The sequence below is a fragment of the Quercus robur genome, chromosome 2 (assembly GCF_932294415.1).
Source record: "Quercus robur chromosome 2, dhQueRobu3.1, whole genome shotgun sequence".
NCBI lineage: Eukaryota > Viridiplantae > Streptophyta > Magnoliopsida > Fagales > Fagaceae > Quercus > Quercus robur.
In genome coordinates, this window is record NC_065535.1 from 49,775,225 (window position 1) to 49,798,272 (window position 23,048).

Below are 23,048 nucleotides of genomic sequence, written 5' to 3' on the forward strand. Positions count from 1 at the left end.
ATGGAGCCAGAAAATCATATCTAATACAGGCTTGTGACTCGATGGGATGCGAAGAATTGCCTCGGCATCATCTCTATGGAATTTAGACTTAATAAGTTCACGATCCCATAAATTAACCCTCCAATCAATGAGTTTAAACACTCACCGCTCCCATTCCTCATCTATTGATGGATGGATCACCTTGTTTGTAGGGTGATTCAGAATCCACCTATCTTTAATGACCCGAATAGAAGAGTCGTCCCCCACCCTCCAACAACACCCTTTCTTTAGAACTGGTTGAGCTGCCATTAAACTCTTCCAAACGTAAGAGCTATTTGGGACATCTGAAGCCTCCAAGAAACTGCATTGAGGAAAGCATCTTGCCTTGAAACATCCATACAGCAACTACCCTTGTTCTTGTAGATTTGCAACCTTGCATAGCTAGCATTGCTAAGCTGAAATTTCTTAAATCTCTAAAAACCATCCCCCCCCCCCCCCCCCCCTTCCTTCTTAGGTTGAGACAATACATTCCAGCTCTTCCAATGAATCTTCCTCTCATTCCCAATTTGATCCCACTAAAACCTTGCACACATTGTGTTAAGTTCATTGCAAAGCTTCACCGGTAACTGAAAAACCGCTATTGTATATGTAGGGAATTGATTGAGCTACAGCTTTAATCAACACCTCCTTTCCAGCTCTTGACAGTAATTTCCCCTTCCATCCTTGAATCTTTTACCAAACTATATCTTTTAAAAAAAGAGAAAGTTTGATATTTTGACCAACCAACCAATGTGGGTAAGCCCAAGTAGGATTCAAACTTTTCCACCTCCTTCACACCCAAATCAGTTTTTATCCCTTCTCTTTGCCCTCCCTTTATGTTGCTACTGAAGTAAACGGAAGATTTTTAAAAATTGATGCACTGCCTAGATGATACTACATATAATTGTAAGACTTTAGTGATGCATTGCACTTCATCTTGATTTGCCTGGCAAAACAGTAGTGAATCATCAGCAAATAATAAGTGAGATATACTTAGTGCTCTCCTATAGACTGAAACACCATGAAGCTACCCCTCATCTTCTGCTCTAGCTAGCAAAGATGTAAACCCCTCTGCACATAAGGGAAACAGGTAAGGAGATAAAATGTCTCCCTGGCGGAGCCCCCTGGATGGGATAATATTGTCATATGTTTTACCATTGATACGAACTAAGAATAAGGGTATGGATACACAACTAATCACCTGATCAATCCACTCTTCAGGAAAGCTCAACTTGTACATGATACCCTTTAGAAAAGCCGACTCAACTTGATCATAGGCCTTGCTAATGTCCAACTTCAACGCTAGGGATCCTTTTTTGCCAGTTTTCCTATAGTGCATGGCATGCAGGGTCTCATATGCAATAAGCACATTATCAGTAATAAGATAGCCCAGAACAAAAGCACTTTGAGTAGGAGATATCAATTGAGAAAGAATCTACATTAACCTGTTAGCCAAGACTTTTGAAATAATTTTGTAAATGACATTACAGAGACTAATAGATTTGTAGTCTAACATTCTCACAGGCAACTTAATTTTCGAGATAAGAACAATATGAGTATAATTAATTTCAATCACCATATTACCAGAATTCAAAAAATCCAATACAGCTGCAATCACATCATCACCTACAATATGCCAAAATTTTTGGTAAAAAAGAGCATTCATACCGTCAGGTCCAGGAGCCTTTATTGGTCCCATTTGGAACAACACTGCTTTGATTTCGTCTGCGCTGTAATCACTGGACAAAATTTCCTGCATATCTAAGGTCACCTTGTGTTGAACTGCACTAAGACATTCATCCATCCATTCAAAAACACCTGAACTAAAAATATTCTCAAAATAGTTAGTCGCCACACCACTATATCATTAATTTCTTCTACCTAGTTATTATGTTGATCTCTAATCCCCTAAATAAAATTTCTCCGTCGTCGTTACGAAGCCTTGCAATGAAAAAATTTGGTGTTTTTATCACCATGTTTCAACCAAGGGATCTGAGACCTTTGAAACCAATAGATTTCCTATTTGAGTAGCAGATCATCAAGTTTCTTACTTGCTGTCAAGAATTTTGCTCTATTCTCCTTAGTTGGTTCCCCAATGCTTAGCTCCTCAATCTGTTTCTAAATTCTCTTTATTTCTTCAGCACCAGGATGGGTCTTGGATGAACCCCATGCTAATAGTTCTACCCCACAACAGCCAATACTCTCTTTTGTATTTTCAAGGCCTAAGTTTGCACTACCCACTTTAGTTCAAACTTCACTAACCATCTTCTTACATTCATCCCACAATAACCAAGCTTCTTCAAACTTAAAAGCCCGTGCACTTCTATTTCGAGTTCTCCAATCAGATTTGGTTTGCAATAGTAGTGGACAATGGTCAGAAGCATGGGAAAAGAGATGAGTTATCATACTCGTCGAAAACTTCTCCCTCCATCTCACATTAGCCACTGCCTAGTCTAACCTCTCTCTGGTATTTTCTTCCCCTAGCCTTTTATTGTTCTACGTAAATGGGTAACCATGAAATCCCATGTCCACTAAACTGCAAGAGTCTAGTGCCATACGAAATTTATCCATCTGTTTGTACGGAGGTGGGAACTTGCTCTGTTTATCGAATGAGTGTAGAATCACATTGAAGTCACCGATACAACACCATGGCCCATTGACAAAAGAGGAGAGATGGGACAAGAGTGCCCAAGATTTTGGTTTTTGGCTAGCTTCAGGCCAAAGCATGTTAAATTCCATTCAAAACCATCTTCCTCCACCACCTTGGCTAGGATGTGGTTCTCCATAAAATTAATAACCTTTAACTGTATTTCTGTCTTTCCTTCATGCACGCCTTTTGCTAACTTACGTTCAAATTAAAAAAATAAAAAATAAAAATCTCACATTCAAATAATTTACACAACTAACAAGCACCAACACTTCTCCTTGCTATAAAAACAATACAAACTTCTCCTCCCTCAAACCGTTTCCAAAAACATAAAGCAAATGCTAATGGTGAATTCTTATCAACATCTCCCATTGTTTACGTTTATTCATTTTTATCTCTATTTTTAACTTAAAATTTTTAGAACACATGCTTTTTCAACAGGAATCAACAAAACCTATCAAGATTTTCATACTAGTAGACCAAGCCTTGGTGTCTTCATCTGCTCCATCATTGACTTAGTAGCCGACGACGTTAGAGAGAAGAAGCACTGACATGGTCATGCAAACCTTTTTTTCGCACTTCCAAGTAGAGAAGAATCCTTCTCATCAAAAAGTAATAATTTTTCTTTATAAATTTCAAGCATAAAATAGGCATTCTTAATAAATATATTTCCTTCTTTTATCTTTGTTTGTAATATTTGAATTACACAATTGTATGTTGTTTGAATTGACATGATTATACGACTTTTTTATTTAATTTTATAGGATTAAACCAATTTTGATCTTATTGTTTCCCATTAGACTTCACTTTAAAGCTTAGAAACATTAATCATCAATATTTATGGGTTTGGAACTTTCTATGTCGTTATATTGTGACAGATTTCTTTACTCTCATAATCTCACTGTAATTTGCAATTTCTCTATGATAGAAAATTTTAAATAAAGAAATTAACAAGAGAGAAATAAGATCACTGATTATACAAAAAAAAAAAAAAAAAAAAACAATTTAAACTTCTCCCCCCTCTTTTTTTTTTGGAATATTTATCTTTTGAGTGGTTTGTTCTTTAAAATGGAATTTACATCTTAAAATTTGAATGGATCATCTTAAAACTCAATGTTTGAACTTATACATTATTATTAGTAAAAGAGAATGTGGATCTTACTTAATTCAAAGATGAGTTTAATATTGTGCTATTAGGTCATGGGCTTATTATAGCTGCAGAATTAACACTGTTGTATTGTTCAAAATTGGGTAATAGTTCCTTCTTTTTTCTCTAAGTAAAAGATTTTAACAATTTACCACTAAACACGGGCACAACCAAGTATCAAAAACTAAGAAAATTTATTAATCATTCATATGCGTGACCTCTCCATTGGTATGTTATTGACTTATTGTGTGGAGGCAGAGGTTATTTTGATGTTAATAGGCCAAGAATATATTGACCCATTTAGTAAATTAATCAATTAATTAGCCAGGTGAATTAATTAAATTCAATTACATGCAATAAGCGTAGTAGCACAAACAAATCACCAACTAAGTTAGATGTAGTGGAAATTAAATTTGACACAGGTGATTTGTTTATGAATGGGGAAAACCACCGAGGCAAAACCCCACCGGGTGAATTTAAGGTCACCACTCCCGAGAATCCACTATTATCAAAACAAGCGGTTACAAGTAAAATGAATCCCAGTACCTAATACCAACCTACAGTTGAACCCTTACCCCAATACCCAATTGGACTTGTAATGTAGTGGCAATCTCTCCTTTCAATGCATGGCTCCCAGTACGTGACTAATCAATGATGCACGGATCCAAGTACGTGACTAACACACCAACTTGAGGAAGATATTGGCTGCAAAGTTCTTCAGTTCATCCAATGATGAAGATCAAGAAGCTCCTTGATTACAAAACCCTTGGCGTAAAGACTCAATAGCTTCTATAAGGAATAGGATAAACTAGGGCAAATTCTATCTTCGGTCACAATTTGCATGCACAATCAATTTTCATTTAGTTGCATCAAGTTTCATCCAGTGTGACGGCCCTTAAAATAATCCTTATATATGTCTAGGGTAGTGAGAAAAGAAACCCTACACAAATACACTTGGATATGCGTGAAATCAGATCTGGAAATCTGAATTTCATAATTCTCGATAGATACAACTTCTATTGAGCTGCTATCAAGCATCGGTATTAAACCTTGATGGATATGGATCTGTCGAGCTTTAATGAACAACACTTCTTCACTTATTTCTTGGATAGTTTTGCATGGCTTCAATACTAGACTTGAACTCTTGTTCCTTGAAGTACTAAACCTATCCTAGATCTACCCAATTAAAAGTAAAGTGCGTTTTGTCAAAGGGTTATCCAATTTACATAACATATGTCTCTAACAATATCCACATATGTCCTAACAAATGTAAGTTTGGATATGAATTAGGAAGAAAGAACCATTAGGTGAATTTGTAAAGAGAAAGGATACATTTTTTTTACTATTTTCTGGCATACTTTGTTCCTAATTGAAGCTTCTAAGTCTAAGACAAGTAAATGTTTTGGTGTTTCATTTCAATGTAGGAATTGTAGAGGTTGCAATATTTCAGGAATCACAAGAAGACTGCTACTATACTGTTATCTTTGAGGGTTCTTTCTATCTAGCTTTTAGACATGAGAAGGAATTGTATTATATTGATGATAACTGCAAAGAGGTAGCCAATTCAACTCTAGAACATATAAGACCAAGATGGCAAGACAAGGTGGTGCTGAGGCATAAAGATATGGAAGAATAAGTAGTTAAGTACTGAATAACCCATCAAGCATTTTTTTGTCCCTTCCTATCTACAAATAACCCATCAAGCATTTTTGTGTCCCTTCCTATCTACAAATAGGGAAACAGAGGGAATTGGTGAAACAAGCTTCTTTGCTCTATATGTTTCTTATTTGGACTTAGGTTCCATGTAAAGTATATATTTTGTACATTGGATGTTTGATGTATTTGCCTTGATGTAAATTTTTTTTTTTTTAAATGTTAGGATTTAAATTGAAATCAACGCTTGCTCAGAGACTCTTCTATTTTTTTGAGTAAAGGTTAAATCATTAGCATCCATTATAATTTTGGATTACAACATTTTTTAATCACAAAAAAATCAAGGAGTGTGATGAAAAAATTATTTCATCTACAAACGCATAATACTCATCACACCCCTAAGTTTTTTTTTTTTTTTTGTAATTCTAAAATGTAGTGATCCTAAACTAGCCTCTGAGCACGTGCGAAACTCTTCTATTTTTTTAGTAAAGGTTAATAATTTGTATCTATTATAATTTGAGATTACTAAATTTTTTAATCACAAAAAAACCTAGGGGTATGATGAAAAAAATATTTCACCTGCAAATGCATAACACTCATCACGCCCCTAGGTTCTTTTGTAATTGGAAAATGTAGTAACCTTAAATTATAATAGATGCAAATTATTAACCTTTACCAAAAAATAGAAGAGCCTCACGCGCGTGCCAGAGGCTAGTATATATAATTTTTATTTTGAGAATCTAATTTATAAGTGGATAAAACAATTTGAAAATAAATAGGAGAGTGACCCTATTTTTTAGGCAATATTTTAGTGGGAGTTAGAGTTGTATTTTTACTGAATTGTCTTTTAGTTTTGTCTCTAACTTAAACATAAGGGTGTAGGGGGCTTTTTTTTTTTTTTTTTTTTTTTTTTTTTAAATGAGGATCTCAAATAGGGAAAGCCCCTTAAATAGTAGTATTGACATGCCAAACCGTACCACACCATTTTAAAAGATATAGTCACTCAACCAACGCAATGGCCACCTTCCAAACTAAACCCAAGTAGGTTAGCACGGATCAAATGTTCATTTCTGTGGGTGGTTATCTCTCATCACTGACCTTGCACCACCCCCCATTATTCTCATTCAAGAATACTATAGTCTATACCAATGCTCATGAGATAATCAAGAATGAGGGTTTCAAATCATATGTCAGAGGAGTGTATCTAGGGACCAACCTCAATCTCATCTCCACACTCCTAGGCATCGTTAGAGTAGAAGATCCATTACCTCAATCATATGAAGATAGGACTCGTCTCTCAATAAATGAAGAGCTCGCCCTTGTTTGTGGTCGCCAAACTGAATGGGTTCTTAAGGTCTTGCTGTATGGTTATTACTAAGAAGTTCATTCCTCAATACCGACTTCTCTAAGCCTTACTATGTGCTCTCAACATTTTTTCCTATCTCTAGGGGTGTCAATTTGAGTTCACGGGTCGGGTTCGTGTCGTGTCAAGCCATAAGTACTCTGCTATATAGGTTGACCCGAACCCGACCTGTTTAGTAAACGTGTCAAGAATCCTCAACCCTAACCCAACCCGTTTATTAAACAGGTTAACCCAACCCAACATGTTTAACCTGTTTAATTAATAAGTCATGTAAAAGTTAATACAAATAACCCGTTTAATAACCTGTTTGACTAATAGGTCATACATGACCTAAATAATCTATTATCAATTTCTATATATCTAAAATTAAAATACAATTACAACCATAAATATAGTAATAAACATATAATTACAACAAAAAATTAAGCAATAATAACAAAATTTAATACCTTTATTATCTAAACGGGTCAAATAGGTTACACGGGTTCACATGTTGAACACGAACACGACCCGTTTATTAAACAGGTCAGCCGTGTCGATCTGGATATGACCCGAACCCATTTAGCCTCAACCCATGACCTGTTTATAAACGAGTTAGTCATGTCAGGTTCGTAGGTCATGTCAGATTTTGCCACCCCTACCTATCTCCCATATGTTTAGCCTACATCCGTCTTGGATTCATATGCTGATTGATCTCATCACTAACACGCCTACTGACATTTTTTTTACACATTTGTCCTATCAACAAAGAGGCAATTGAGAACCTCTCTTCTAAAGCTATCCTTCCTTTTCCGTATCTCATCATCAAGCTCATCAGGTATCAACGTATGCAAATATCGTATAAAGAAAGTCGTGGCAAGTTACAAATAGCCATCGGTGTTTGATCCCTAAATATGAGCACCTCACACTTGGAGAACCATCCCAAACCCACACCTGAAGCTGCTGATCATTTTGAGGACGAATGGAATCATGATATTGATAAGGTAGATGTTGCTATGGCTACTAACCTTGACCTACCTACAACAACTCCTCCAAAATCACGAGCTTATGCATACAAAGTTCAGAGCTTATTTGTGCAGAAATGGCATTTATGGATGAGATATTAATCAGCTTTAGTGACCACATGGTAGTTATAGACATGGCAAAACAAGTCAGAATTTACTGACCCAACCCAACCCAAAACATACCCAAACCGAACCCCATTTTGTGACCCGAAGCAAAAACGGGTTGACCCATGACCCATGACCCATGACCCATGACCCATGACCCAACCCTTGTTTTTGTGGGTCAACCCGACCCAACTTGCAACCCAAACCACTTTTTAAAACTTTTTTTTTTGGTAAAAAAAATAATAAATTAAGACAATATTGATTTAATTATTTGTTATGAGCTTTAAGGAAACAATTAAGACATTTACATAACTGCATACAAATGAATTGAAAAATGAATGGTTGAGCATTTTGTAATGTATAAAGATTTTTAGATATCAAATAGCAAAGTACATGCTTAGATAATCTGATTACAATAGAGTTAAAAACATAAATTTAAAATTGTAAACATGTGTGAGAAACATTCATAGGTGTGAAAATAGTGAAGCAAAAGTATCAAATTAACATAAATTAAAGAATGCTTAGACCTATTTTTTAACAATTTATGTCCAAAATAGACGATTTTTCAAAATAAATTATGATATTTTCTAGAGTGTGTGTTACTTAACAATGATATGATATTCATAAAAGAGATAATGTATAAATAAGTAAACAATCAAACTTTAACGTATATTCTCAAATTGAAATAGAGTGCCAACCACAATTAGTAATAGATTATAATATTAATTTTCAAGATTGTAAATTTCTTATATTTTTTTATTCTTTGTCAAATGAGTTATCCAATAAGTCATTTGTAATTTTGTTTTATAAAAGAGATAATGTATAAATAAGTAAACAATCAAACTTTAACGTATATTCTCAAATTGAAATAGAGTGCCCACCACAATTTGTAATAGATTATAATATTAATTTTCAAGATTGTAAATTTCTCATATTTTTTTATTCTTTGTCAAATGAGTTATCCAATAAGTCATTTGTAATTTTGTTTTATATTTTGGGATGTTGATATTGTGTAGAAATAAAACTTGTGTATTTGTTTTTCTTATCTTTGTGTTATTTTGTTTTAGTTAGCAATGTTGGAATTTTTATAATTTTAAAATTATTGAATAAGTATTAATAAGTTTAATTAAGTTCATTCTTGATATATGTGGTGAATTCAAAGTAATGCATTTTACATCAAGTAATTTGTTGCATGACTTTCCAAATGAGAAATACATGTTGTTTTCTTTATTTTTTTTATTTTTTATTTTTAAATTCAAGTGAAAAATACAGGTCAACCCGACCCAACCCGTAACCCGATTAACCCGAACCCCTTTTTAACCCACTTAAAATGACCCGTTTTTGGCCCACAGCTGATTGACCCAACTCGAACCCAGCCCGACCCACCCATTTGCCATGTCTAGATGGTCATTTATGAGTCCTCTTTTTGGCTTTTGTAGGGGCACGATTTCTAGACGGCCCAATAATGATGTTGGGCTCGTACATGAAAGATCCACAATACGATTTGTAGAGAGTGAGCTTAAAAGGCTATCGTTTTGGTCACGGGGCGTTGGTCCAGGCCGGATCTTAGGGGAACTCAGGTAAGAAAGGGCTTCAGTCTGGATATCCAAGCCCTACAACTTCATAACCTGAAGGATTGGACTCCTCGGATCCTGTCCGAGGAGCACTAATGCCTTTTCCCGGTTACCCGGCGGTGGGGTTTTTTTGTGGTGGTGTACATATATTACCCGGGCATTCTCATCCCTGGAGTTTTTCCTCCCAGGCGAGATGGGATCCCCTCTCTGATTAGTTTACCTTTTCTTTTATACTAGCCTACGTTCGATGTCCCTCGTCCACGTGTAGGGTCAATTTTTCCAGGACTGATATTTGTCCCGTCAGTCTAATCCCGCAATTGTTGGGGATGGTTGATAAAGCTGAAGAATACTGCTCTGTTAGGTGCGGAGTCTTATCTAGGAAGGGTAATAAGGGTAACTTTCCCAAGATATTTTAGATCTCCTCATGGATTTTTCTTATAACTCTTTTTTACCCCTCTTCTTAAGGGAGCTTTGGGTCTGCCGAGGACTAAACTGTCCTCGGCTGCATCTCTGGGCCACCTTCAGCCTTATATTTTCGAGCTTGGGCCATAATCTTTTTCGGCTTGGGCCTGTGGACTTCCCATGAGCAAACGGGTCTGGCCCATAAATTACCGGGCCCCACAATAGCCCCTCAAAACCCTGCTGTCCAACATCTTGGTTGGAAAGGTGGGTTTTGGTAATGCCGAGCCTTTATTGTGGCTCATTTATTTCAGCCCTTGACTGACGCTGGCGACTCTTCACCTGCCCAGGGAGTGCACCGGTCCACGAGATGTTCCCCTTAATTTGCGCACAATGCCCTTATGCCGTTTAGTTATCCGTAGCGCGTCTTTAATATCTTCCCTTTACGAGACCCCCCAGAATTAACGGTTATTGATGGCGTGGGGGAACGAAATGGGCGTATTCTTATTTACAGATTTCCCTGGAGATCTGAACGTATTATGTACCCTTTTCTTCGTCCCCTATATAAAGAGAGGAGACAAAAGCTGATTCTCTCATACCTGAATCCCTCAGATTCCTCCCAGAGTTCACTTCTTCCCTCTAGTTATACCTTATCCAATAATACGTTCACCATAGTAGTAAGCCATGAAGAAGTCATTCCATTCCCAAAAACACCATGTCCTAATAAAGCTCGAAATGGCTCGGTCGGGGCAAGGATGGCGGAGACTCAAGATTTATTTCACCCTCCTTTCAGCCAAAATCCGAAGCAGGGACTCATCACATTCCACATTCGGCGTGACTGAGTTAAGGACATCTCTTATTACCACCACCCGCTCTCTCATGAGCATATCTACCATGGCACCAGTGTGTAGGAGTCAGGATTGGGGTAGGGACTAAGTGCCCCTGCTTCTTCCTTTCTTCGTTCACTGGTGCCTCCTTTTGTCTCCCTTTCTTCCTTCTCACCTTTTCCCTCTTCTTCTCCTCCTTCTTTTACTCATGTCCCCCATCTTCTTCATTCATCTCCTCCATCTTCCTCATCTCCTCCATCTTCCTCATTCATCTCCTCCATCCTCTTCTTCCTTCTCCTTCATCTTCTTCTTCCTTCTCCTTCATCTTTTTCTAAAGAAAGGTTCTTCTCTCAACATGAGCAATACTGAGGCAGAGATTGGAGAGACTATGAAGACAAGTTTAAAAGATACCGGACTGTTTACTTATCTGTATTGCGGTTGTTATTGCTGCTTCGGCAGTTCACCTTTTGTATAGGCTTGTTTAAGCCCCTCTTTGTACGTTGTAATAATTTTTCATATTAATAAAAATTGTTGTTATTTTACTTTGCATGTTCTGTTTTTATGTTTTTACAAGTTTACAAGCGCTGCTCGGCACAATAGTATAGTATTTGAAATCAATGACAACTAAGGATAAAATATTTGCTAATAAAAAGATGTCACCATAATTTTAATAGAATTGCTCGGCGTAGCAATGCCTACCTATGAGTAACGATACTTACTCAGAACAACGCCGAGATTAGAACTGGATGCTCTATGCGATGTAGGAAGTAATCATTCGAAGATATATCACCCGCAAAAATGAACAGCCAACTTAGGCTACCGAAGAGTGGGGCGTCCCGCCATCATCCTAACATTTTTACTGGCCTTAATATTTTACAGTATTTGAGCCGAGGACTTTCCTCATCCGAGTAGTTGGTGTCCAAATAGGCCTGAGTCCGAGGACCATGCAAGGCCTAGGTTCTTTTTTCAGTACTTGGTTTCCCCATAGGCTTGAGTCCAAGGACCATGCAATGCCTTGGTTCTGTCCAAAACTTTTTCCAGTATTTGGTTTCCCCATAGGCTTGAGTCCGAGGACCATGCAATGCCTTGGTTCTGTCCAAAACTTTTTCCAGTACTTGGTTTCCCCATAGGCTTGAGTCCGAGGACCATGCAATGCCTTGGTTCTGTCCAAAACTTTTTCTAGTACTTGGTTTCCCCATAGGCTTGAGTCCGAGGACCATGCAATGCCTTGGTTCTGTCCAAAACTTTTTGAGTTCAATTTCTCCTTTTCTTCAGGTATTTCACGAGGCGCCGAGCAGGAGGTTGTCCTCGGTAGCGGCTATTCCTCGGCGTGGGCCATAGTCCCTGGGCCCTCATGCAGAACGGGCCTAGGCCGCGAATTCACTAGGCCCACGAATTAAGAGGTATTTCTGCAGTCTTTGGCCACGCGGTACTCTTTGACGTCCCAGTGTTCGAGGTGCGCCTTTACGAGGCTCCTTTAATCTTGTGGTTGCAGTTGACGTTGGAAATTGAGCCAGAGCCATTTTGTCTGTAGCGTCCCTCGGGATGCTGCGTGAATTAAATGCCACCACCTTACCCTCTTAAATAAATGGGAGAGACAGTTGCTTTACCTACACACAACTCCTTCAGCTTCCTCCCAAATCACAACTCCTATATTCAGTGCTATCCTCCCTTAGCATAACATGTTTGAGGCGAGGGTTGGGGAGAAGGAACTCTCTCCGCCACAGAAGCGTCGTGTCCTCCTGAGACTCAAAATAGTGAGGTATGGGCAAGGGAAGCATAAGTTCAAGAGAATTCTCCGTTTCGACCGAGGGGAAAGGGGGTCTCTCCCTCTTTTAGTCAAAATCCGAAGCAGGCTCTGTTCATGCCAGAATTCTGGTGTGTCAGAAGAAAGATTCTCCGCCATCAGCGCCTCTGCCTTGTTGCAGGCAAATTTTTGGTGAAGGTTCCTCAACTTCCAGCTCCCTGCACCTTTCCTTCAACGGTGTCAGGCTCAAGTTGGGTTTTCTCTCTGCACCTTTTCTTCGACGGTGCAAGCCCTAAGCTGGGTTCTTTTACTGCCTGAACTATGGGCATGTAAAAGCATTGAAGAAGAGCAAGGTCTTGAGGCAGTAGCCAACTTCTTTTCTTTGTTGCCTCCTCGGCTTTATCTTATTATTTTGTATCTTTCTTTTCAATTATGTAGTGAGCTCTGACATAAGCTGATTCAGCTTTTCAATGTACGCTGTACTATTTCTTTGTTTTAGTAAAAAAGGAAATTTATTTACTTGTTTTGAATACTATTCTTTTTGCAACACTACTTTGTGAATGGGTGTGCTTCATGTGTGTGTTTCTCCTCAGCAATATTTAGAGAAAAAACCCTTGAAACACAATCCAACTAATTCTAATTTACCGACACTACCAGGCATAATAATAACAATTCATAGTAGGTTAAGCTTAGGAAACTAACCGAGATAACGGTTGAACGTTCTGTAATAAGTGCGAAAATATTGTCCGAGAATGATAATCTCGAAATAACCCATCCGAGGAGTTGACTGAGCAGTTGGGAACCCCGATCGCTTTTCAGGCGACATATTGCTCTATATTGCATCGGTCCTTGTAATGTAATTTTTCGTTATAAGTACTTGGTTTTCCCAGAGGCTTGAGTCCGAGGACCATGCAAGGCCTTGGTTCTGTCCAAAACTTGAGTAATTGTTTTCCCCATAGGCTTGAGTCCGAGGACCATGCAAGGCCTTGGTTCTGTCCAAAACTTTTGAGTACTTGGTTTCCCCATAGGCTTGAGTCCGAGGACCATGCAAGGCCTTGGTTCTGTCCAAAAATTTTTTGAGTACTTGGTTTCCCCATAGGCTTGAGTCCGAGGACCATGCAATGCCTTGTTTCTGTCCAAAACTTTTTTTGAGTACTTGGTTTCCCCATAGGCTTGAGTCCTAGGACCATGCAAGGCCTTGGTTTTGTCCAAAACTTTTTTGAGTACTTGGTTTCCCCATAGGCTTGAGTCCGAGGACCATGCAAGGCCTTGGTTCTGTCCAAAACTTTTTTGAGTACTTGGTTTCCCCATAGGCTTGAGTCCGAGGACCATGCAAGGCCTTGGTTCTGTCCAAAACTTTTTTGAGTACTTGGTTTCCCCATAGGCTTGAGTCCGAGGACCATGCAATGCCTTGGTTCTGTCCAAAACTTTTTTGAGTACTTGGTTTCCCCATAGGCTTGAGTCTGAGGACCATGCAAGGCCTTGGTTCTGTCCAAAACTTTTTTGAGTACTTGGTTTCCCCATAGGCTTGAGTCCGAGGACCATGCAAGGCCTTGGTTCTGTCCAAAACTTTTTTGAGTACTTGGTTTCCCCATAGGCTTGAGTCCGAGGACCATGCAATGCCTTGGTTCTGTCCAAAACTTTTTTGAGTACTTGGTTTCCCCATAGGCTTGAGTCCGAGGACCATGCAAGGCCTTGGTTCTGTCCAAAACTTTTTTGAGTACTTATTTGTACTTATCTGCTTTTTTCGCAGGTCAGCCCCTTGACCATGGCGGGGAGAGTTGGCTTGAGGCCGGAAGCCCCTAGAGCTGCCCGTGCCGTTGGCACTGCAGGACGTAGCCCCTGGCATAAGTTTATGTCGGAACAACAGCTGCATATCACCGGAGATGGGGGAAAACCCGCGAATCTCTGCTTGCTAGAGAGTTGGCTCAAACGCCACCTGCGCCAACGCGCAAGCCTTCCCACAGACGGCGCCAATTGTAGGGGCACGATTTCTAGACGGCCCAATAATGATGTTGGGCTCGTACATAAAAGATCCCTCACAATACGATTTGTAGAGAGTGGGCTTAAAAGGCTATCGTTTTGGTCACGGGGCGTTGGTCCAGGCCGGATCTTAGGGGAACTCAGGTAAGAAAGGGCTTCAGTCTGGATATCCAAGCCCTACAACTTCATAACCTGAAGGATTGGACTCCTCGGATCCTGTCCGAGGAGCACTAATGCCTTTTCCCGGTTACCCGGCGGTGGGGTTTTTTTGTGGTGGTGTACATATATTACCCGGGCATTCTCATCCCTGGAGTTCTTCCTCCCAGGCGAGATGGGATCCCCTCTCTGATTAGTTTACCTTTTCTTTTATACTAGCCTACGTTCGATGTCCCTCGTCCACGTGTAGGGTCAATTTTTCCAAAACTGATATTTGTCCCGTCAGTCTAATCCCGCAATTGTTGGGGATGGTTGATAAAGCTGAAGAATACTGCTCTATTAGGTGCAGAGTCTTATCTAGGAAGGGTAACTTTCCCAAGATATTTTAGATCTCCTCATGGATTTTTCTTATAGCTCTTTTTTACCCCTCTTCTTAAGGGAGCTTTGGGTCTGCCGAGGACTAAACTGTCCTCGGCTGCATCTCTGGGCCACCTTCAACCTTATATTTTCGAGCTTGGGCCATAATCTTTTTCGGCTTGGGCCTGTGGACTTCCCATGAGCAAACGGGTCTGGCCCATAAATTACCGGGCCCCACAGCTTTCATGACAAAAAAAGGGGTATAAGTTTTTGGATTTTTTTTTTTTTTTTAACTGCTCTTAGTAGGGGGAGAGAAATTTTGGGGAATTTGTTTTGCTACTATGAGCTTGGAGGGGATACCTTTTTTCGCTATATATTAATGTTTCATATTTCTACTTTGTATGTACTTCTCTAAACATTAAATGTGTTTGAATTTTGATTTATTGACATTCTTTGCAATGGTATGTAATAAGTTGGTTAAAGCATAAAAGCTTGTGTTGAGAAGTGTAATCACCGCTTTGTGTTGAACATGTTGAACTTACTAGTTTTGTGGTTCTAATTTGCTTCACATGTTCAAATGTGTCATATCCTTGATGATTGACCATTATAGTCATCAACTTGATTGTTCTTGATGCACTTCCTACTCTATACCAGTTCTATGCTTGATCAATATTGTTACTTTTACTTTTACTATCAAATGAGTTGCAGCTTTGCGGCCAGATTTGGAGGGGGCGACCTAGAGGCTAAATTTAAAATTATTGATAGGTAAATGGAACCACCAAAAAGAGAAAGGGCTACCATCAGATCAATGTCACTAGAGTGAGTCGTCATGGACGTCGACTGTAGAGCATGGTGGTACGTTATGATCCTAATGTCCCACATGGATTAAGTATAAGATTAACTATGTGTTTATAAGCTCTTGGGTACCCTTCCCTTGTAAGCCGATTTTTAAGGGTGAGTTCTACCCATGGGTTTGTAACACATTTAATATTTTTGTTCATGTTCAACAAAGACAGGTAAATTGTTCTAGCCCCAGAATCATGTTTCTAGAATAGGTGTAAGTCTTTGTCGGTTTGTGATTTCATAGACTTGCAGAGATACTCAAGTCAATATTAGGATGTTTTGTCATAGAGTTGCTACAAGTGGAGATTGTTAGGAAATCTATAGTTTGGTTGTGGTGCCCCAACCCTACTAACATAAATAATTATGGAAGTGGATTTGGGCTCCAAATCTATTTGTTGGTGGGATTCCTCACAATCCTACAAATTTAGCCTCAAATGGAGCCTAAACAGCCCAAATCTATTAGTTAATTAACTACTTTAACTAATAACTGAATAAGTTAATTGAGAATTGTTAGTTAAGTCGTCTGGGTCTAAAGCTGCAATTTCACAAGAGGACAGCTATTATGACCAAAGAATGGCTACATTGATGGCCTAGGGGACATCGATAAAGGAATATTGGCTTGAGGATGGCATACGTGAGACACCGTTCCTCTACCAATGTGCCCCAACCTACCAATGCAGTCATCATCTAGCCTTTGTAGCCATCCTCCAACCATAGTAGCAATCCTTTGGCATAATAACCATCTTCCAGCCTTCATTTGTTGTCTACCATCATCATTTGCTGCCACAATATTTTTCTTGAGCATTCCACTTTACATAATGCCTATTCCATTCTACATTTGATCCCGTCCTTCATGGTCGCACTTTAGTTCTCATTTTCATATTCCAAACTCAAGGGGATTTTAAGTTTTCACTTCGATGTAGAGGATGTTAGATATATCAATACAAGGGGGGATATTAGAGATATCAATGTTCTTCGTAGTGTAAGGAAAGTAATATTAAGCCTACTTGTAGAGTAAGTAAAATAACCCCATGTTAGTCTATGGGTATTTTAGATTTAGTCTCTCTGTATATACCTTTTATGAGCTTATTGTAACACACAAATTTAAAATAATATAAAAATATAACCACTTAAGGGCTTTTCATTATGGATACAAACCATCAGGCCAAACTACTTTAATTTTTTTTTTTTTTTTTGTTATTTTACACTCTCTCTTAACCCCAACATAAATTTTAATACTAACATTCACTTCATAAAAAGAAGTCTAACTTTTCTTATGTTCCTGACGCAAGTTCAAAGCACAATTTAACTGTTAAAGTTGCTATACGTATTTTGAACGTTTGTCAAAAAGTATTTCTTACTAAGTTCTGCTATCTGGCCCTTGTATGAAATGGAAAGTAAATACCTCTGGTCTGTAGAATGAACATATACTTATTAATACTGATATACATGTTTTCTTTTTCTTTTCTTTTTTTCTTTTTTTCTTTTTCTTTTTTTCTTTTTCCTTTTTCCATTTTCCTTTTTTCTTTTTTCACTTTTTTCCTGGTTGCCCTGATGATTATTATTATTAGTGAAACACAATTCTTAAACCATTCTTTGCATACAGGCATTTCAGCAGTTGTGGCTGGAATTATTTTAATCTCGATTGTGGCTTTCTACAACTTTAAGAGAGAATGCTTATCATGCGGCAATGATCTTATGGAAGAAAGACCAGAAATGAGCAAAAATTCAAGGCATTTATAAGGAATTATGGGTCTCTTGCCCAAAGCGATATAGTTATTCGTTTGTGAAGAAAGTGACAAACTCAGTCATAAATAAAATAGGCCAAGGAGGATACGGTGTTGTGTATTAGGGAATGCTACTTGATGGTCGTCTAGTGGCTGTGAAAGTACTAAGTGAGTCCTAGGGTAATGGAGAAGAATTCATTAATGAGATTGCTAGCATTAATGTAGTCGCTTTTCTAGGTTTCTATTATGAGAAGAATTAAAAGAGCATTGATTTATGAATAAATGTCCAACAAATCATTGGATAAGTTCATATATACTCAAGGATTGTCAAGTGAAAATGGTCTACTAAAATGGAAAACACATAATGAAATTGTAAAGGCATTGCTCGAGAATTAGAGTACTTACATCGTGGTTGTAACACAAGGATTCTGCATTTTGACATAAAACCTCACAACATTCTCTTAGATGATAATTTATGTCCCAAAATCTCCGATTTCGGCCTTGCGAAACTGTTTGAAAGGAAAGATAGTATTGTATCAACAATGAATGCTAGAGGGACTGCTGGATATATTGCTCCTGAAGTGGAGTAGAGAAACATTGGCAGAATATCTCACAAGTCTGATGTGTATAGCTACGAAATGATGGTTCTTGAAATAGTAGCAGGAAGAAAAAATATCGATGCTGGAGTGTCTCAAACCAGTGAAATATATTTTTCTTATTATATTTATGAGCATCTTGAAAGAGGTAAGGATTTAAGATTGGATGGGATTACAAGTGAAGAGGAAGAAGAAATTGCAAGGAAGATGATTTTAATAAGTTTGTGGTGCATTCAAACCATTCCATCAAACCGACCATCAATGACTAAGGTAGAAGAAATGCTAGAAGGTAGCCTTCAGTCCTTGCCAATTCCACCTAATCCCTCCTTGTCTTCTCCTACTAGATAACCTTAACATCCGCTACAAAAAGATCATCACAATTATTGCAACTAGTGCATCATCCATGGGTCGTCACGTGTCAACCCCGCACATCTTTTATCCTCCATTAGTCGCTAACCCATGCAATGCACGGAAAAATTTAGAAAAATGTTCAAAAACTTCATTTTTTTTTAATTCATCTTCCTCTAGATTAATGAAAGCTATAAGATTAATTCCTAATATTCATGTACTTAAACAGCAAGTTTAAATGGTTAAAAGTTGCAAGTTTGATGAATCCTTAATGATTCCTTTAGCTGGAACTATATAACTATGCAAATATTATTGCGAGTGGTTCCATCATTTGCAAATTATCAAGTTTGGTAGTCTTACAGAATAGATACTTCATTTTGCAAAAAAAAAAAAAAAAAAAAATTTTTTTTTTTTTTTTTGCCAAAAAAACTTAAGAATATTAAGACTTAAGTTACAACATTTGATAGTTGTAAAATACGTTAGTGATGTAAAAAATAGAAAATGTTTAAATATTTAAAAAGCATTTTTAGTAGATTGTAATACAAAACATTTTTTTCTCAATTTTTTTATATAACTCTTCCCATAAGATCAATATTGTTGGCATCCTTTAAAGATGATACATAATATAACTTAATCTTTGACAAAAAAATGAATCATATTCAAATTTCAACATGCTCCTCTTTATTGGGAACTTTATCTTCTGCCAAAAGTTTAACAACAAAATTTCATAGTTTGTCATTGATTATATCTCAAGATTGAACATTCAAATCGAGATATATATGATGATCATCAGTATGTAAGGAGACTAATCACAAATGTTATATGTAAAAGTGCTGAAGTCATTTCCTATTGAATATTATTCGAAATGATTCTCTGAAAAGTCTCAAGGATAAAAGTAAATAATAAAAAAAGACAGAAAACTCTAGAATAGTAATATGGCTTACCAAAATCCATAACTTGATATCAGGCAAAAATGCATCAAATTCGAGTTTCAAGTTGTTCTTCCTTATTGGACTCTTCAATTTCTTGCACAAATCTAAAGACAGAATTTCATAGTCTCAGTCATTGACTATTTCTAAAGATTGAATATTCAAATAAAGATATATATGATGATAACAGTATGTAAGGTTAATCACAGATGTATACCTCAAAATCTATAAAAGTGTTGAAGTAACTGCTTCAGCAACTTTAAGTTAGGGAGCCATAACATAAGATTTGAAACCGGAATGAATTGTCAGAAACCGAATATATTCAAGAAAGAAAAGAGCTATTTCTAATTATATAGATAGGAAATGGAAGCAACCATGGCATAAAGTGTAAACCAAAGGAAAGCCTAGGCCTTACTTGATGCATTGTCGATGGTGATACTGAATATACGCAATCAACAATTGCGGATACATACACAAGTTATGGTTCCAGTTGACCTGCAACCAAAAATTTTTGAGGAAAAAATAAGAAGAAAGAAAACTCAAGACAATAAAATTAATGTAGCTTGAGAATCACTTGAAGCAATTTAATCATAAGTAATACAACTTACTAACCATTATAATTTGATCTCAAAAGAAAAAATAGGCTAACCCACTTGTTCAATTTGTTTTGAATTTCAAGTCAAACTTCCTTATATTGTACACTGCACAGTAAACCAGACTTTAAGTTAGCCTTAATTAATCCAAAATTGCTAAGTCAAAACTTCACAAATGAAGACAATATAATAGAAACTAAAGAGCCCTAATCAATGCATTGTTGGTAGCCCAGAATAAACACATAACACACACACACACAATCTCAAGAAGTTATGAATTGATTTTTCAAATGAAAATACTTGATTTCTATTGTAGGGAGGAAATTTGATTTTCTAAAGAATGCTATGCAGCCAAATATGTTGAACTATATAAACAAACAAAAATTCTAAGAAAACTATTAAAAAATAAGTGCATAAGCTATTCTATTTCAAAGTGAAATATTAAACCAAAGGACATTTGAGGAAAAAAAAAAAAAAAAAAAAAAACCAAATTTAGATTCTTTTGAGCTTAGATTAGGAATCAAAATCTAGATATTTATAATCTTAAATTATCTATGCTGAAGTACAAGAACTCTAATTGGGAATTACAATTAACTTCATTGGTATCCTCGTTAACATAAACACTAAAAATTGCAGGTCGATGACTTTCTCCAAGTGATACATCTTCATGTCGTTCATATTCTGAAAAGATAGCACCTTTCTTGCATGAAAACAAATTACAACAAATGTTCCCAACTAACGCTCGTTGGAACTCTTTAAATTTTGCAATTATATAAATCAGAGTCACACTAAGTCGTTGGAATGACATAGGATATGACCCAAATCTAAGAACTCAGAATGAACATACCCAAAAGAAGCAGAAGCAGTGCTCCAATTAAAACACACAGCAGTAACAAATTCAACACCTAAGAAAAATGATTTAGAAAGTAAATTCAACGTAACAACCATCTACATCACAGCATGAAATAGGCAGAAACAAAACAGGAAAAGGAATAAAATAAAGCAAAAGAATAGAGCACAAAACACAAGATATGACCCAATCCAAGAACTCAGAATGAACATACCCTAAAGAAGCAGTGCTCCAATAAAAAAAACCAGCAGTAACATATTCAACAGCGTAAGAAAAACGATTTACAAAATAAATTCAACGTAACAACCATCCACACGACAACACGAAATAGGCAGAAACAAAACGTAAAAGGGAAAAACTAAAACATGAGGAGAAATAGAGCACAAAAGAAATTGGGATGTAGGCATACCTTAACTCAATCACCCAGCTTATGATAGTACTAATATACTGTGAGGAGAGGAAAGACAGAAGGAAGACCAAGAGGCTGCCATTAGAAAGCAAAACAAAAGCTGAAACCATAGAACAGAAAAATTAAACCGCGAGTAAAACTGTAGAACAAAAGCTGAAACCGTGAGAAACAAAAGGTGGGGAAGGGGAAGGAACTAAACCTGATACGGTGAAACAAAACATGGAAGAAAGGAATTTGAAACCGTGTAACAAAAGGAAAGCAAATACAAAAAGTTGTAACCGTGAGAAAGCAGAAGGTTTTACAAAGGGTTTCAATTCAGAAGGCATTGGGTTTGGGCTTTGAATTAAATTTATAAGAAGTGTGCTTTATATTAGAGATAGAGCTTGAAATAATTTTATAATTATTACTATTTTAAAATTGGTAAAAATTATTTTAAAATTGAAGGAAAAATTCAGTTTAAAATTGAAGGAAAAATTCAGAAAAAATGATAGAAATGACATAGCTGCTGATGTGGCACAACGTGAGCATAGCAACATTAATTGTTACACTTCAGCTTTTAGATTTATACAGATATAAATATAGTCTGAGCAGCTATTATCTACCAAAGTTGAATTAATTGAAATGCCAGAATTCGTAATGGAAAGATTTGACTTGAATATGATATGGTGCAAATGTGCAATTCATTGTGCATGATGTTAGATATTAGCTCTCTTGGAGTAGAAACATTAAAAAAAAAATATTATTTTTTAAGCTAATATGTGTGTTAATGTGTATTAGGATATATGGGCTTTAGGCCCATCTTGTTTACTTATACAGCACACTTACTTGTATTGCATACTCTGCCTCCTATATAAAGGCAATTATGTATATTTTATTACTTGAGAAATACAATACAATTATTCAGTATTTCTAACATGGTATCAGAGCCATTGCTCTAACTTTCTTTTGTCTTGCAATCTTGTCTTTGTTGGTGTTTTCCACTGCCTTGACTTCTTCAGTCAGTAAACCTTTTCCGTGCCCTCTCCTGACTGCTCCACCGCCGTCAGAGGTGCTCAAGGTTGAATCCTCACTGCAAGAAGCTCGATCACTGCCTTCGTCGGATCATCCACAAAGGACCTCCGATTAGGACATAAGACATATCACCGTGTAGATTTTCAACCTATCTACACAACGCCGACGGAATCATCACCTTCTGACCTTCCACGCGCCGCCACGCGCTGGTCAAATATCTGGCAGTTTGTTCCACGCGCTTCACGCGCCTTCAGTATTGCTTTGATCATCTCACCGTCGCCGTCATCTGAATCGTCCTTCTCTGATATACATTACCGGAAAAGAATCGGCCTCATCGGACTTCCCACGTGCCCTCACGCGTCGCTGAAGTATTCTGCACGTTTTCTACGCGTCTCACGCGCTACACGCGCCGCCGTCCTTATTGCTGCTGACGTCATTTGTGACGTCACTCTGCCACGTCAGCCCTAGCTGACGTCATCTTCCAATTTGCTGCTGACGTCATCTTCTCTTCTACTGACATCATCCGTTGACTTTGACCTAGTTTGACCGTTGACTTTTTGGCAGAGTTGACTTTTTGTAGTCTTGGTGCTCCTTACCTAGTTTTTCGTGTAGAGTTCATTTTTGCAGTCTGTTTTTGTATATTTTGCTTCTAAATGAAGAATAAGGAAAGGTCTTCTTCTTGTTGCAATAATCGTCGTCGACAATCTAGCAACCGTTTTTGCAATTTTTGCAAACGTTTTGGCCACAATATTGAGACTTGCT

General features: G+C 37.4%; 1 long non-coding RNA gene across 2 annotated transcripts; it reads right to left on the bottom strand.

The window, feature by feature from the left end:
- Nucleotides 1-482: 482 nt before the first annotated feature.
- LOC126713863 (uncharacterized) lies at nt 483-21,596 on the bottom strand. Of its 2 annotated transcripts, XR_007651469.1 has the most exons (8): nt 21,475-21,596; nt 21,276-21,375; nt 20,036-20,124; nt 19,839-19,918; nt 19,641-19,680; nt 19,439-19,530; nt 17,956-18,598; nt 483-964 (listed from the first exon to the last, which is right to left on the bottom strand). It is a non-coding gene; the product is annotated as an uncharacterized LOC126713863 (long non-coding RNA). The 2 variants fall into 2 exon arrangements; XR_007651468.1 differs by lacking the exon at nt 483-964 and having other exon boundaries at nt 16,615-18,598.
- Between the last annotated feature and the right edge of the window lie 1,452 nt (nt 21,597-23,048).